This window comes from Prionailurus viverrinus, chromosome A3 (assembly GCF_022837055.1).
Source record: "Prionailurus viverrinus isolate Anna chromosome A3, UM_Priviv_1.0, whole genome shotgun sequence".
Lineage (NCBI taxonomy): Eukaryota > Metazoa > Chordata > Mammalia > Carnivora > Felidae > Prionailurus > Prionailurus viverrinus.
In genome coordinates, this window is record NC_062563.1 from 28,520,562 (window position 1) to 28,537,000 (window position 16,439).

The window sequence follows — 16,439 nt, forward strand, 5'->3', positions numbered from 1 at the left end:
GGGGGACCGGAAGCCCGGCCGCCCCGCGGCCTCCGGATGCAGCCGTCTGGAGCGCCGTCCTGCTGCCCCCGCCCTTCCTTTCTCGTGCTCCCGTCCGGCGGGCTCCTCTTTCCCCAAGTTTCCGCGTCTGGGGAAATGGGGGTAATGGCCGGGGTGTCGGCCCGTTCCCGGCTGGGTGACTTCGGGCAGGTTCACACTTCGAAGTGCACACTTGCGTGAAAAACCATGGTTGTGGGAGGTCAGCGCATGTGTGCGTTCACGTTAGCGGTCAACAAACGATTCAGGATTCTGAGCTCTGCTTTTCTTCGTTGGAAGAGGAGTAGGTATTCACACCGCCCTGCATGAAGCCTGTCCTGTCAGGTCGGGATCCATCCATTCGTTCATTCATGCCTTATCTACTTATGTTCTAATTGAGCGTCTACTATATGCCCATCACTGTGCTAGGTGCTGGGGAAACAACAGTGAAGGAGATAGATTCAGTCCCTGACGTCGCCGAGCTTACAGTCTGGTGAAGGCGAGACCATCAAATTACCACTGAGATAAATACAAAGTTTCAAAGCTGTCAGTACTGTGATACATGGCTTATGTATCACATGTCAGTAGAGTGACACATGGCTTATGCTCTGAGGCATGTATAACAGAGATGCCTTACTCAGTCTGGGGTGTGTGGAATGCTTCCCTGAGATTGCCAGGTTTAGCCAAGGTCTGAAGGAGTTGGCCAGCTGGGTGTATGTTGGGGTAGAAGAAATAGGCAGAGGCACTGTGGCCCCAGGGAACATTGTGACACAGTGCGGGACCTGAGGGAGGCAGATGTGGATAATCCTTTAGGTCTTCCGCGGGTTCTCCTGAGATTTTTTTTTTTTTAATTTTGTAAGTTTATTTTATTTATTTATTTATTTTAAAAAAATTTTTTTTTCAACGTTTATTTATTTTTGGGACAGAGAGAGACAGAGCATGAATGGGGGAGGGGCAGAGAGAGAGAGAGGGAGACACAGAATCGGAAACAGGCTCCAGGCTCTGAGCCATCAGCCCAGAGCCCGACGCGGGGCTCGAACTCACGGACCGCGAGATCGTGACCTGGCTGAAGTCGGACGCTTAACCGACTGCGCCACCCAGGCGCCCCTATTTTATTTATCTTTGAGAGAGAAAGAGAGCACAGGAGCGGTAGAGAGAGGGAGAGAGAGAGAGAATCCCAAGTAGGTTCTATGCTCTAAGCGCGGAGCCCAGTGCGGGGCTTGAACCCCCAAACCGTGAGATCGTGACCTGAGCCGAAATCAAGAGTCAGATGCTTAACTGACTGAGCCACCCCAGTGCCCCACCCCCGAGATTCTTTAAATGTCAAAGTCCTTTGACACTCTTCCTGTCGTCTGTGTCCCCTTCCCTAGAATCTCAGGGAGCTCGTGACTGCTTTGGCAATTTTTGTGTTATTTAGGGTGCGGGCTCTAACAGAAACCAAATTAACAGTGGCTGAAATGAGACAAAAGTGGCCGTCTCTTTCTCATCACAGTGCAGAGGCATGTAGGGCGGCTTAGCTTCCCAGGCTGATCAGGGACCCGTGATCCTTCTGCTTGTGCTTCTCCATCCCTATGCTCCTCCTGTTCTGCTCGACCGAGCGGGTTTGCATCCCAACCAGTGGAAAGGGGGGAAGGTGGAACGTGAGGGCATGTCCCCCTCCCTTTAAGTGCGTGACCTAAAAGTCGCCGGTATCTCTTCCCCTCACAGCTCATTGGCTGCTACCTAGCTGTGCGGTCAAGTTGAGCCGCACGGGAAGCTGGGAAACACAGTCTTCATTCTGGGTGTCCCTGTGCCCAAGTAAAAGTAGGGGTTCTGTGCCTATAGAAGAAGGGAAGAATGCATATTGAGAAATAAAACTAAAAAGGGAGAGCTCAAGAGGGGCCAGGACTGCCTCCCACCCCACCCCGACACCTCTCCCACCACCTAGAGGAAGTCAGACTGCAGGGTTCCTGGTCCAGCCTTCCTGGAAGCCCCCAGCCTGCGGCTTCCCTCACTTTCACTCTGTGATCTGGTGGTTCTCTCATGGTTCTGGACGGGACCTCAGTTCAAAACAGAGATCTGTCTTTGAGACAGTGCCCATCCTATCGATCTGTGTCAATCCACAGATAGAAGACGTCACCTTTTCCTAGGGGGGATTCTCCAAGAGCCTCAGGTTTGCACGCCCTCTTCTTCACCGCTTTGGGGAACAGAAACCCGTGACTGCCATTTCGGCTATCAGTGGGGGCGTGTGATACAGACCTGAGATGAACCCAAGACTGGTATGTGCTGTGTAACACGAGGGACGCTTATTAGACATTTGTAAGACTTTTTTTTTTTTTAATGTTTATTTATTTTTGAGAGAGAGACCGCATGCGCGAGCAGGCGGGGGAGGGGCAGAGAGCGAGGGAGACAGAGAATCCGAAGCAGGCTCCAGGCTCTGAGCTGGCAGCACAGAGCCCGAGACGGGGCTCGAACTCACGGACGGTGAGATCATGACCCGAGCCGAAGTCGGACGCTCGACCGACTGAGCCGCTGAGGCGCCCCTCGGCAGCTAATTTTAAATATGTCACTGCTGCTGACATGATGGTGAGCCTGTAAAAGACCTTTTGTCTTTCCCAGCGACTTCCTTCACTCAGTGTGATACATCAGCCCCATCCATGTTGTCACAAATGGCAAGATCTCACCCTTTTTTATGGCCGAGTAATATTCCACTGCAAATATGTCTATATATATTTCTTTGGGTAAAAAATGCCCAGTAGTGGAATTAGGGGATGGTACGGTACTTCTGTTTTTAATTTTTGGAGGAACATCTGTACGGTTTCCCACAGTAGCTGTACCAGTTTGCACTCCTACCAAAAGTGCACAAGGGTTCCTTTTTCTCCACATTTTCGTCAATACTTGTTATTTCTTGTCTCTTTCACTCTAGTCATTCTGACAGGTGTGAGGTGATCATCTCATTGTGGTTTTGATTTGCGTTTCTGTGATGAGTGATGTTGAGCACCTTTTCATGTGTCATTTGGCCATCTATATGTCTTCCTTGAAAAAATGTGTATTCGTGTCCTCTGCCCATTTTTAATTGGAGTTTTTTTTTTTTTTGGTGTTGAGTTCCAAGTTGGTTTTGATTCTATGTTCGTACATAGCCGATTACTGATTTTTTTTTTTGCAAAATTATGATTTATTATTTTTTTAACTTTTAAAAAAGTGTTTATATTTGAGAGAGAGAGAGAGAGAGAGAGCGTGAGCGGGGTAGGAGCAGAGAGGCAGAAACAGAATATGAAGCAGGCTCCGGCTCCGAGCTGCGAGCTGTCAACACAGAGCCTGATGCGGGGCTTGAACCCACAAACCATGAGATCGTGACCTGAGCTGAAGTCAGATGTTCAATCGACTGTGCGAACCCAGGCACCCCATGATTTATTTTCTTATAAGACTTAATTGGTTAGCTTAAGCCTGGTTATTCATTAATAAAAATGATAAGCGTTCAAATCTTTTTAAATCAAACTTTAGCAACCAGAAGAACTTAAAACAGAAATAGGGAGTGACCCTAAGAGGTGGGACTGGGAGAAAGACAGATTAGACTTTTCATTTAATATCATTCTGAACTGATGGAATTTATTTTTGCTCTCTCTGTGTATTATTTTCATGGTTTTTTTTTTTTAATTTTTTTTTTCAACGTTTATTTATTTTTGGGACAGAGAGAGACAGAGCATGAACGGGGGAGGGGCAGAGAGAGAGGGAGACACAGAATCAGAAACAGGCTCCAGGCTCTGAGCCATCAGCCCAGAGCCTGACGCGGGGCTCGAACTCGCAGACCGCGAGATTGTGACCTGGCTGAAGTCGGACGCTTAACCGACTGCGCCACCCAGGCGCCCCGATTTTCATGGTTTTTAAAGGACACAGGATGTCATTTGAGTCTCAAGTTATAAGCATCCCGGGTGATGGGGAAAGTGATTGCTTCCTTGCAGCTCCAAAATCTGAAAAATGGGGGTTTATGTGGGTTTATCCTGTTTCTGTTTCATTCAGCTTCCCGAACATGTATGTTTATATCTTTCACCCACATGGGAGATTTTCAGCCATTGTTTTTTCAAATATTTTTCCTGCACCACTGTTTCTCCTGTTCTTCCCAGATTCTGATGACCCAGACATTCACTCTTCTGGAATTGTGCCACCATTCCTGGAGTTCTGTTCATTTCTTCCCCATCTTTCTCTCTGTTGTCAGATTGGATACTTTCTGCCTTCAAGATCACTGACTTGTTTCTCTGCCATCTCCGTTCTGCTAGGCACCCATACAAAGGGTTTTTAAGTTTTTGCTTATTTTATTTTTCAGTTATAAGATTTTCATTTTGTCCTTTTTATGTTCTATTTATTGGCTTAAAATTCCTCCCTCCTCCCTCCCTCCCTCCCCCCCTCCCTCCCTCCCTCCCTTCCTTCCTTCCTTCCTTCCTTCCTTCCTTCCTTCCTTCTTTGTAGGCTCCACATCCAACATGGAGCCCAATGCAAGGCTTGAACTCATGACCCTGAGATCAAGACCTGAGCTGAGGTCAAGAGTCAGATGTTTAACCCAGGTAGCCCTGTTTGCTTAAAATGTCCCTCTATCCGTTTGTTTCTAGGTGGTTTGCCCTTATTTGCTGGAGGGTTTTTATAATATCTGCTTTAATGACTGTCAGATAATCCCCACGGCCGTGTCATTTCAGCACTGGCAGCTGTTGGCCGTCTTCTCCCATGCGAGTTGGGATTTTCATGTTTCCTCATATGTCAAGTCGCTCTGGAATATACCTGGACATTCCGGGTATCATTAGACTTTTCTAAAAATCCTGCGGAGACTATCGCCATATTGTTCTAGGAGGCTGTGGACCAGCTTGGGCTCAGGCTGTGAGTTCCAACCAGCCTCCCGTGGCTTATGACTTCAAGGTCATTTGTATTTTCAGAGCCTTTCCCAGGCCATCCGATAGTAAATTCTCAAAGTCTGCGCGAACTGTTTCGTGTTTAATTCACGTACACGAAACAGGGGGATGGGTGCAGAAGTTTATTGTTCCCCTACTCTGAGTATTAGGAGACGTTTTCCTAATTTAATCAGAATGAGGGGGGCCCTAGAGCTTTCTCTGTCTGCCCTGATGTGCACTTCCAGGCTGACAGGTGCATGGAGTCCAGGCTGGGAAATACTGGGGGGGAAGGGGGGGGATGGTCAACTCATTGCTAGCGTGGCTGTACGTCCGATGCTGGTCTTGTTCCTCCACCTATCTGCTACTAAGTTTTCAGAGTTCTTAAATAGCTACTCTGTTTTGTCCAGGATTTTTTTTCTTTTTTAATGTTTATTTATTTTTGAGAGAGAAAGAGTGAGTGCCAGTGGGGGAGGGGCAGAGAGAGAGAGAGAGGGAGAGAGAGGGAGGGAGACACAGAATCCGAAGCAGGCTCCAGGCTCTGCGCTGTCAGCACAGAGCCTCATGCGGGGCTCGAACCCAGTCTGATCTAGATGTATGGGGAGCATCAGCAAACCTTGTATGCCTCACCTAAGATGTGGGGCTTTACCTCGTGATGTGACCTTCTCCGGGGCTCTCGGCTTTCCCCTTAATTCTAGCTAACTCTGCCTTTTGTGGGATTTGTGCCCTCAGTGGGAAGCCTGCCCTGCCTCCCATCCTTTGTGACCCCATCCTTCTCCCATGGTGGAATCTTTTTTCCCATCTAGCAAGGCAATAGATAGCGGGCCTGAGTATAAGAAATGCAGTGATAGCTGTTCCGTATACACTGGTTTATATAACCTTCATCTCAACATCACTGTTATTAACCCCCTTTTACAGAAGAGAAAACTGAGGTGTAGTTTTGGGGCAAGTTGCCTCCAGTTGTGGGTGGTAACCTAAAAAATGGTGTCCCAAAGAAGCCAGATCCCTGGGACCTGTAAATCTACCTTACATGGATACAAGGCCTTTACAGATATATTAAGTTAAGATCTTGAGATGGGGAGATTATCCTGGATTATCAGGGTGGCCCTAAATGCAATTACATGTATAGGAGAGGGAAGCAGAGGGAGATCTGTCTCTCTCTCTCTCCCTCCCTCCCTCCCTCCCTTTCCCATCCCCACCCCCCACAGAGAAGAAGGTGATGTGACCACTGAGCTGACACATTTCAAGATGCTGGCATTAAAAACCAGAGCGATGCAGCCACAAACCAAGGAGAAACAGCCAACACCAGAAGCTGGAAGAGTCAGGGAACAGTGTCTCCCCTGGAGCCCCCAGAAGGAGTACAGCCCTGTCAACACCTTACTTTGCCCCAGTGATACTGATTTTGGACTCCGGGGCCCCAGAACTGAGAGAATAAATTTCTGTTTGTTTTAAGCCACCAAGTCTGTGGTAATTTGCCACAAGAGCTTTAGGAGACCAGTCTACCATGTAGAACCAGCCACGTGCCCCCATCTGTCTGGCTCAGGTAGGCAGCCTGGGATTGGAGGGAGCCTCCCTGCCAATGTCAGGTGAGCCCAGCACTGCTTACAGTAAGCACTCAGGAGAAGCACCCCCCTTCCCCCCAGGGAGACATGGGGGTGAGCAGGTAGAACAGCCAGAAAGGGACTTGGCAGAATAAGCAACCACAGCAGGGCTGACACTTCACTCCCTACCACGAGACACGGGGCAGCGAGGCCTGGGGAAACCCCTTCTAGCCCCCGAAGACCCAGTGATACCAGATAAACCACAATGAGCAAAATAATACAGCGAAGGCTCTGAACACTAAGCTGTCGTTGGAACCACAGCTCACCAAAATAGTCCAGGACCTGCACGGTAAACCTGAACAGGGTGCCTGCCTGCTAAAATAAAGGGTTTGAATAGGACCCGGGGTTCCCAAACATAATAGACAAGGTGACAAGGATATGCCTAAAATCACCCACCCTAATAAGAACCCAGAAAACCGCAAATTGAGTGAGAAAAACAAATCGATTGACTCTAGTACTGAGATGAATCCGATGTTGGAATTATCCGAGAAGGCCTGAAAGCAGCCATCATTTAAAACAATATTTTTTAATGTTTATTTACTTTTGAGAAAGAGAGAGAGAGACAGAGCACAAGCAGGGGAGGGGCAGAAAGAGAGGGAGACACGGACTCCAAAGCAGGCTCCAGGCTCTGAGCTGTTAGCGTAGAGCCCGACACGGGGCTCCAACTCATAAGCCCTGAGATCGTGACCTGAGCTGAAGTTGGACGTTCAACCACCTAAGCCACCCAGGCGCTCCTGAAAGCAGTCATCCTAAAAATGCTTCAACAATCAATTAGAAATTGCCTTGAAATGAAAGGAAAAAATAGATAATCTCAGCAATGAAATAGACATTATAAAAAAGCAGTAAAAAGAGCTGTTAGTAAGAACTATGTTAAATTTAATATAGATACAGATGGTTACGTGCAGAAATATTTATGGCTGTGTGTATATTACAGATTAGTATACACACATATATTTCTTTGCTCTGTTGGCTGCCAGGGCCTAAAAGAAAGACACGCAAAGAGCAAGAACACACTTACACCCAGACCTTGGTTTCTAATACCATAGTCCAGTGAAAGGAACCTGGGCTCCTTGAAGAAATACCCGATTCTAGGACTGGGGTAGGAAATATACCACATGAGCCTGGAGCATCTTGTAGTGATAGGAAGTAAGAAAGTGCTCAAAACCAACCAACCAACCAACCAATCGACCGACGATCCTGCAAAGGAGGCTGGGAAAGGCAGGTGGGTGAGAGCAGGGCCTCTGGAAGCCCTGAGGTGGAGGCTATATGGAGGCTGCCGGGAGGACAAGGGGCCAAAGCAGTGGCCAGTGGACGTTGGCGGTGGGGAGGTGTTGGTGACCTTGACAGAGCAGACAGGCAGGAGAGAAAAACAACTGTCACACCTGGGCTGCTCCATCCACACCAGGGCAAAGTGACTGGCCAGGCTGGCCTCCGCTCTGCCACCCTTCCAGGGTTTGGCCAAGTTCAGGGTAGGACTGAGCCTCACTTGAGAGTTCTGGTGCATCTCTTCTTTGTCTGGGTGTCCCCACAGTCTCCTACAGTCCCCCGGGGCATGAGGCCACTCCCACCCTCTTAAACCTATTAGCTGCCATACCAGCTCCCTTACGGGGCTGTTCCTTCAGCCCCAGAACCAGCACCAGGCAGGAGAGGCAGCTGAAGGTGCCCAGCCATCGCGTGCACTCTCTCCAAGGGGGGACAAGAAGGGAGAAGCACACTTAGGCCCGTGTGCTCCGTCCTGCCTCCGTACCTCTGTGCAGAGAGGCCTGTGTGGAGACCCTTCCCTCCCCAGCCCCCATCGCTCCAAATCCCACCCCCCTTGAGCCCTGGCTCAACACACACTTTCTCTTTCATGCGTTCTCTGCCCCCGTTGATCTCTCTGCCTGCTCTGGGAAACGTTGGTGTCTTGCTGTCATCCATATGTGTCTTCCTGACCCATCTACCACCTCCTTGAGGGCGGAAATAATGACTACCTCTATCTCCCTGTGGCGCCTAAGGATGACAATCGCAACCCTAATGATAATAATTACTGAACAGTTGCTTTTTTATTAGCTCATGGCATTTTTTAAAACTTTTTTCAAAAAGTCTATTTATTTTGAGGGGCGCCTGGGTGGCTCACTCGGTTGAGCCTCCGACTTTGGCTCAGGTGATGATCTCGCGGTTCGTGAGTTCGAGCCCTGCATCGGGCTCTGTGCTGACGGCTCGGAGCCTGGAGCCTGCTTCGGATTCTGTGTCTCCCTCTCTCTCTGCCCCTCCCCTGCTCGCAGTCTGTCTCTCTCTCTCTCAAAAATAAATAAACATTAAAAGAATTATATTAAAAAAAAGTCTATTTATTTTGAGAGAGAGCACTCGCGCACACATGCCCTGGGGAGGTGCAGAGAGACGGAGAGAAAATCCTAAGCAGGCTCCGCACTGTCGGTGTGGAGCCCGATGCAGGGCTTGAACTCACAAACCGTGAAATCATGACCTGTACTGAACTCCAAGAGTCGGTCACTTAACCGACTGAGCCACGCAAGTGCCCCTCAGATTTCATTTTTAAAAATTTAATCTCTGCACCCAACATGGGGCTCAAACTCACGACACTGGGATGAGGAGTCGGACGTGCTACCCACTGGGCCAGCCAGGCACCACTGCCTCATTTTGTTTTTGCAACAGCCCTCGTGGTGGGGGCTCTGTGATTAGCCCAGTTTTACAGACGGGAGATCGGAGGCTCAGAAAAGTTAAGGACTAAGCCACACGGCTCATAAATGGAGCCGGGATACAGGCCTGCTGTTAGGAGTCAGTGGAATAATGTCTGTTTCCCCGAGGGCTTCAGTTCTGTGAGGGTGGAACCTGTGTCTGTCTTTTCCTCACTGCAGCCCCAGTACTCAGAACAGTACCTGGCGCACTGGAGGGCCTTGCTACGTAAGTGAAGGGATGAATGACCATGGCCGGTGGTAAACATGGTTATGAAGCAAAACAAAGCTGGTTGAAGGGGGTGGGGATCAGGGGAGGCCTTCCAGGAGGTGGCATTTGATCAGAGACCTACATACAGTGCGCGCGTGTGTGTGTGCGCGCGTGTGTGTGTGTGTGCGTGTGTGGCGGTGGGGGTGGGGTGGGCTGTGTAAAGATCTGGAAGTGTGTTCCAGGCAGAGGGAAAAGCACGTGCAAAAGCTGGGAGGTGGGAGCATGCCAGCGATGCCTGAGGAACAGCAAGGAGCCTGGTGTGGGGAGGAAGAGGGGGGATAAGGGGGCAGGACAACTCATCTTACCGTCTGTGCCTCAGTTTCTTCACCTGTAAAACAGAGAACAAATGGTACACACTTCACAAGGCTGTTTTGAGCGCCACAGTTATAATTCCGTTGTGGAAAGTTTTCGTCTGAAGGGCTCGGAATTGTTTGGCAGGAAGTAAGCGCTCACTGATGGCTCTCAACTGTCATCACGGTGAAGAAGTTAGGAAGGATCTGCATTAAATGACATCATTATCTTGGGCGGTGACGGTGGATCATGGAGGACAGTAAGTCTTGTGGGTTCAGATGTTTCAGATGATCGGGGATAATCAGGAAAAATTACTGCTAATATCTTTCCTTTTTAAATTTTTTTTAACGTTTATTTATTTTTGAGAGGAGAGAGACAGAGCATGAGCAGGGGAGGAGAGAGAAAGAGGGAGACACAGAATCTGAAACAGGCTCCAGGCTCTGAGCTGTCAGCCCAGAGCCCGATGCGGGGCTCGAACTCATGGACTGCGAGATCATGACCTGAGCCAAAGTCGGCCGCTTAACTGACAGAGCCAGCCAGGTGCCCCCACAGTTTGTGATTTCGAGTCACACAAGCCCCGCGCTTCGGGTAAAACGCGAGCTCTGGGTGAGCCCTGCTTCTCTCTCTCAATCTCCCCGCCCCTTGTCACTTGCCCCCCGACCCCCAAAAAAGTGCATGGTACAAAATTCTAAAGCAAAAAGCAAAGAAAAGGCAATATAGATAAGTCCCCCTCCCACGCCATCCCTCAGCCACCCAGGTGTCCTATCTCCCCATACCCACAATTGCTGTCTGGTGTGTTTTTCTGGAATTGGGGGGGGGGGGTGTCTATGTAGATATAATCAAATACATATTTCTAACCATTTTCTTTTACATGGGTGGAAGTGAAGGAAACCAGAATATGTCAGCCCAAAATATGCCTCTTTGACTTAAAAAGTATTTTGAGCTGAAGGCAGTTAAGAAGCAGCAAGCCCAGGAAAAAAAGCTCCCTCTTTTCTGCCTAAAGGCAGGGTATAAATTCTTCTTTTATTGGAGACAGACATAAATCTAGAGATGACACCAGAGGAATTTGCAAACCTTCCTCCATTCCCTCTCATATATTTACCTTTCCACAGCCTTCTGACCTCAGAAGCCTTAAGCCATTTCCCTTTGCCTTGTCATTTCTTGGCAAATTTATTGTTCCTTGTTGAAGATGCTATCTAAGCTGGAATTCTAAGCTGCCATTTTGGGTTACTTTTCATTACGTTTCCCCGTGTAATGTGTGCTGCATGACTTAATAAAAGTTTTTTCTCTTGTTAGTCTAAGTTTTGTTCAAGTCCCTGCTGAAAACTAAGATGGGTAGAGGTAAAGTTTTGCCTGCCCTACAGAAGCAAACTGCACATTCCGAGGGAGGGAGGGGAAATGGTCCAGCACAGACATTGGATCCAGTCCCAAGTTCAAATCCTGCTTCCTCCACCTACTGGCTGAGTGACTTTGCACAAGTAACCTATGTTGCATGTTTCTCTTTTCCTTTTCTCGAATGGGGTTGGTGTAAGGATCACGAGTTAATATCCATCAAATGCTGAGAACAGCGTCTGCCCCGTGGTAAACCCTATTCCTCGAAATGACTTACCAGGTACCTTAGAGAACATCCTTTTCCATGTCCGGAGAACTCAGTGGTTACAAATGGCTGTACTGTGTCCGCTGTATGAGTGTATCCATAATTGACGTAACCATCTGGGTTGATGGGCATTTAAATTCATTTGGAAAGGTCTTACGAAGACCGATTCAAGGCCGTTCACTCATTCATGTGTGCACCACACTCTCTTGAGCTAACTGGCCTTTGTGTCTTCTGTTCCTCCTCCTAGAACATTCTTCACCTACTCTCTGACCACCTGGTTGATTTCCTGTGCAACAACCAGTTCTCACCCCCAAAGTCTCCTCCTTGGAGAAGGCTCCCTGGGTCTCCCCATCCCCCCCCCCCCCCATCCTTGCTGTCCTTCTCTGCAGACTGTACATGGGATGGGACCCTGGAGGAACCTGGTGGCCGACCGTGAACCCTTGGCCCCGGCACCAAGCAGGTACTCACCAACCCTTGCTGGCCAATGGATACCGTGGTCTACACATCTCTCACTTGTTTTAATATATTTTTTTTAAATTTTTTTTTCAACGTTTTTATTTATTTTTGGGACAGAGAGAGACAGAGCATGAACGGGGGAGGGGCAGAGAGAGAGGGAGACACAGAATCGGAAACAGGGTCCAGGCTCTGAGCCATCAGCCCAGAGCCCGACGCGGGGCTCGAACTCACGGACCGCAAGATCGTGACCTGGCTGAAGTCGGATGCTTAACCGACTGCGCCACCCAGGCGCCCCACTTGTTTTAATATTTTAAATCTTCAAGAGATCCGGATTTTAGAAAACGCATTTTCTTGTGCTCAAGATCCCAGCTGCCCCTGGTGAAAACAGAGGGCTGTTAGCAAGCTCACTGGTCTCAGTTCACAGTCTCTACTTCCTGCCCCTGATCAAGTAACACTGGGTGCTCAAGTGTGAGCCTCTATGGACTGTTTCACTTAATCCTCACAGTAACCATCTGAAGAAGTTATAATGACTCTCTTCCTTTAGAAACGAGGGCATTAAGGGTGCCTGGGTGGCTCAGTGGGTTAAGCGGCCGACTTCAGCTCAGGTCATGAACTCACGGTTCTTGAGTTCGAGCCTCGCGTCGGGCTCTGTGCTGACAGCTCAGAGCCTGGAGCCTGTTTCAGATTCTGTGTCTCCCTCTCTCTGTTCCTCCCCTGCTCGCACTCTGTCTCTCTCTCAAAAATAAATAAAGATTAAAAAAAAAAAAAAAAGAAATGAGGGCATTAAGGCTCAGAGAGGGGAGAAGCTGGTCCAAGGACACACAGCCAGGAAAGGACACACAGCCAGGAAAGGGTGGGGTGAAATTCAAATCAGGTCTAGCTCAGGGCCGTGGGAAAACTGTCTCTTGCTTACTTCTACCTGAGCCCTTGGGGCTTCAAGAACTTGGTTTAGATAATTGTTGGGCCTTTGTGATAACTCTTGTCCCCAGGGGCTCTCCCCCTCCCCCCTCCACTTCAGATCTCTGTCATCTGGCTGGTGAGCTGAGAGTGCTCAGACTTCAAAGTCTCTCTCGAATTCTGGCCACCACTTGGGATTTGGGGACCTGTCTGGCCTGTCTGGAGGGAAAGCTGTCTCATCTTGGGATCAAGGGATCAGTGATAGCTCACCTGGTAAGAGCCTTCTGGGGCTCAGCCGATTGGGACCTCGACTTTCAGGTTCTTGGCTGAAAAGGACATACCCTGGGCCCAGAGAGAGAGGGTACAAGGGTCACCGGAGCTGACCCACCACCTTGTCAGTCTGAAATCTGACAAACCCTATCACTGGTGGGGAGTTTGGATGTCCCCATCTGCCCTGGAGGTGCAAGCGTGGTGGTCAAAACCAACGGTACTGGCTGATCTGGGGACACAGGAACTCAGAGGTTTGGGAGACTGGTCCTGACAATTCAGGTCACTGGCCTGAGAGCATTAGGTATGTTGATTCCTTGAACTCTGCGGAGAACACACTTTACAAATGAGAAAACCGTGGCGAGGAGGAAGGGCTTGGACCCTCGCTGCTGCGGTCCGTTCTTGGTTTCATCAGTTTGTTCCCATCTCACAAGTCTGACCGGGGCGGGGTGGGGTGGGGGGGACCAACGACTTACTCTCACTCCTCAGTAGGGGACCAGATGCTGTCCCTGGTACTGGCTCCCTCTCAGAGTCAGCCCCATCTGCCTACCCAACACCACACATCCTCCGGGGTTGTCTCTTAAGGAAGGAAAAGCCTTCGTTCTTTGTCAAAGAACCAACCCTTGATCACCTTTCACAACCCAGCTCAAGGGTGCCCTCTTCTTTTTTTTTAATTTTCTTTTTTGTTAATGTTTATTTATTTTTGAGACAGAGAGAGACAAAGCATGAACAGGGGAGGGTCAGGGAGAGGGAGACACAGAATCTGAAACAGGCTCCAGGCTCTGAGCTGTCAGCACAGAGCCCGACGCGGGGCTCGAACCCATGGACCGTGAGATCGTGACCTGAGCTGAAGTCGGCCGCTTAACCGACTGAGCCACCCAGGCGCCCCAAGGGTGCCCTCTTCTAAGAAGCCCTCCCTGGTTTCCCCTCTGCCCTAGTCATTCCCCCCTGCCTCTGTCCTTGGGCCTGCCTTCTCCACAGTAGTTTGGTGGTCAGACAGTTGGGGATTCAAATCTTGGTTCTGCCTTTTCATCAGTGTGGGCGGTGGGACTTGAGGTTAGTTCCTTTACCATGCTGAGACTCTCATAAAATGAGCTAACCATAGTACCTTTGGGTCGCTGTCAGACTACATGAGGTAAGGTACATACAGGGCCTGGCACAAAGATATTGCTCAAATAATGGATGTGGCTATTATCATCAGTCGTAACTAAAGACCTGGTCTTGACATTGAAGGCCTGAGGTGCTCAATATAGAGGGTAACTGGCCCTTGCTAAACTCCCTAGTCCAGCTCAGGCAGGGCAGAGAAAGTGCTAGAGGGCATTCCCTTCACACCCTGCCACCGCCCCAACCCCCCACCTACAAACACGGCTGTCTTCAGCTCCACCTTTTTAAGTGGCTTTGCTGGAAGCAACAGGTGCCCTTTGCAACGATGCCCCCCTGTGGCTGAATGAGCACCTGCTTTGGGGGGAAGGGAGGGACCGCAGTCACTGGAGCACCTACCCCATGGGGCCTTGCCGAGCAGCATGGGTTGGTCGTCATCCTGTCATCCTTTAGACCGGGAGGTCTTATCTTTGTTTCGCAGGTTCATCCAACCAGTTATTTGTGGGGGACCTGCTATGCATCAGGCACCATGGCAGGTGCTCAGGGGACAAGAGTAAACAGACACATAGAACATACAACGCACCAGAGGCAGGATAAGAAGGAAAATAAGGCAGGACAAGGGGATCACGAGGGGCCAGCCCTGCAGAACTCTTCAGGCCTCAGTGAGCAGTTTCCAGAGATTGGGGCGGCGGGGGGGGGGGGGGGGCGGCGGTGGAGAGCACCTGAGAGCTTTAAAGGAAAGAAGTGACAGGTGTGGCGCCTGTATGTGAGCAGACTGCCGGGCAACGGCAGCAGCAGGGCATCAGTGGGGTAAGGGCAGTTGTCACCGGCAGAGATGACAGCGCCTGGGCTGGGGCACTGCAAGGGGAGGACAAGCAGCCTGATCTGGGACGCGTGTGCAGCTGAGCCCAGAGGACTTGCTGATGAACGGGACGTGGGGTGAGGCTCGGGCCGCGGAGAGAGAAGTCACAGACGCACAAGCTGCTCAGCTGGTGACCGGGTGGGACACTCGAAGTCCACAGCGTAAGGTTTCTGCTCTGCTTCCCTGTCCTGGCCTGAGAAGACTGGACCCGGAAAGGGGGGGCGGGGCACAGCTACCACCCGTGAACAGGAGCAGAACCCATTTAAAGAAGGAAGACCTTGTCTTTGGCCCTGGGAGGCAGTCCTGGAACAGTCAGTCCCCTCTGAACATGCTGCTGGCTGGCTAGGGCAGAGGGCGGGGAGCAGCGAACCCACCTTTCTGCACCAGCTGCTTCCCTCCGTGAGCTCCAGGTCAACCTTAAGGAGTCCCTGGAGGGCACTTTGTCAATGCCACCCAAAGGCGTAGAGCTGCGCCCGGCCTCTGGCCCGCGTGCTCGCTTTTAAGCCGAACTCGGTGAGGAGGCATCATCAGCCCAGTTAACTCATGTTTTTCGTTTGGTGTTGAATTTTATTTATTTTAGGTAGTTTTTAAGTTTTATTTATTTTTGAGGGGGGAGGGGCAGAGAGAGAGAGAGAGAGAGAGAGAGAGAGAGAGAGAGAGAATCCCCATCAGGCTCCGTATGGTCAGCATGGAGCCCGATGTGGGCTTGAACTCACGAACCGTGAGCTCACGACCTGAGCCAAAACCAAAGTCAGACGCTTAACTGAATGAGCCACCCAGGTGCCCCATCACTCGGTGCTGAATTTTAAACATCGTTCCATCAGGACACGTCCCATGCTTTGCGATACGTCCTTGGCCCGTGTAATGACAGGAGGTTCCCTTACCAACCAACCAATTTTGGCGAGGACTAAAAATACTCCCATAGATGAACGGAATGTCTAGTTGAGAAAGACTGCCCTGCATTCAGACCCCCCAGAACCAGTGGTTATTTGTTTTTAAACCTGTGAAAGCCTATCTGGGTGACTGGACCTTTCCACCTGAGCCACCCCAAACAGAAAACTAGGGCTAAAAACGTCTTTGCCCGGCCCGGATCTGGACCAGGGTGATCCCTGGCTTGGTGGCCATAGTCCCTCTGACCTTGGGCCAGACACCCAGTGTGTCTGAACTGGGGTGGCTGCAACAATTACAACTACGTCAGCTTCCTCACCCACTTCCCAGGGCTGGTTGGGAATCCTAAGAGCCCTTTGTAAACTCTTCTAGATGATGCAGGTTCTAAGTGGTGTTTTGATGATCTCTTTGGGTGTGTGCTCATTCATGCAAGCAGAATTAACGTAAGCAGAGTGTATGCGTGCAGGGCCGGCGACTGGGGGAGGGAGTGTATGTAGAGGGCAGGGTGGTTAAGAGCACGAGCCTAGAAGCAGACAGCACCTTACCACTTACCAGCTATATGACTTGGGCTTTAGATTTTGCAGTAGTTATTACACTACTGGGACTACACTTCTTCAGAGCAACCCATTAGAAGCTACCAAACTCCACTATCCTCATTCTGGTCT

At 50.1% G+C, this 16,439-nt stretch overlaps 1 long non-coding RNA gene across 2 annotated transcripts; it reads left to right on the top strand.

The window, feature by feature from the left end:
* Positions 1-30: 30 nt before the first annotated feature.
* LOC125161764 (uncharacterized) lies at positions 31-6,323 on the top strand. Of its 2 annotated transcripts, none has more exons than XR_007150740.1 (2): positions 31-360; positions 6,080-6,323. It is a non-coding gene; the product is annotated as an uncharacterized LOC125161764 (long non-coding RNA). The 2 variants fall into 2 exon arrangements; XR_007150739.1 differs by having other exon boundaries at positions 31-319.
* The last annotated feature ends 10,116 nt before the right edge of the window (positions 6,324-16,439 follow it).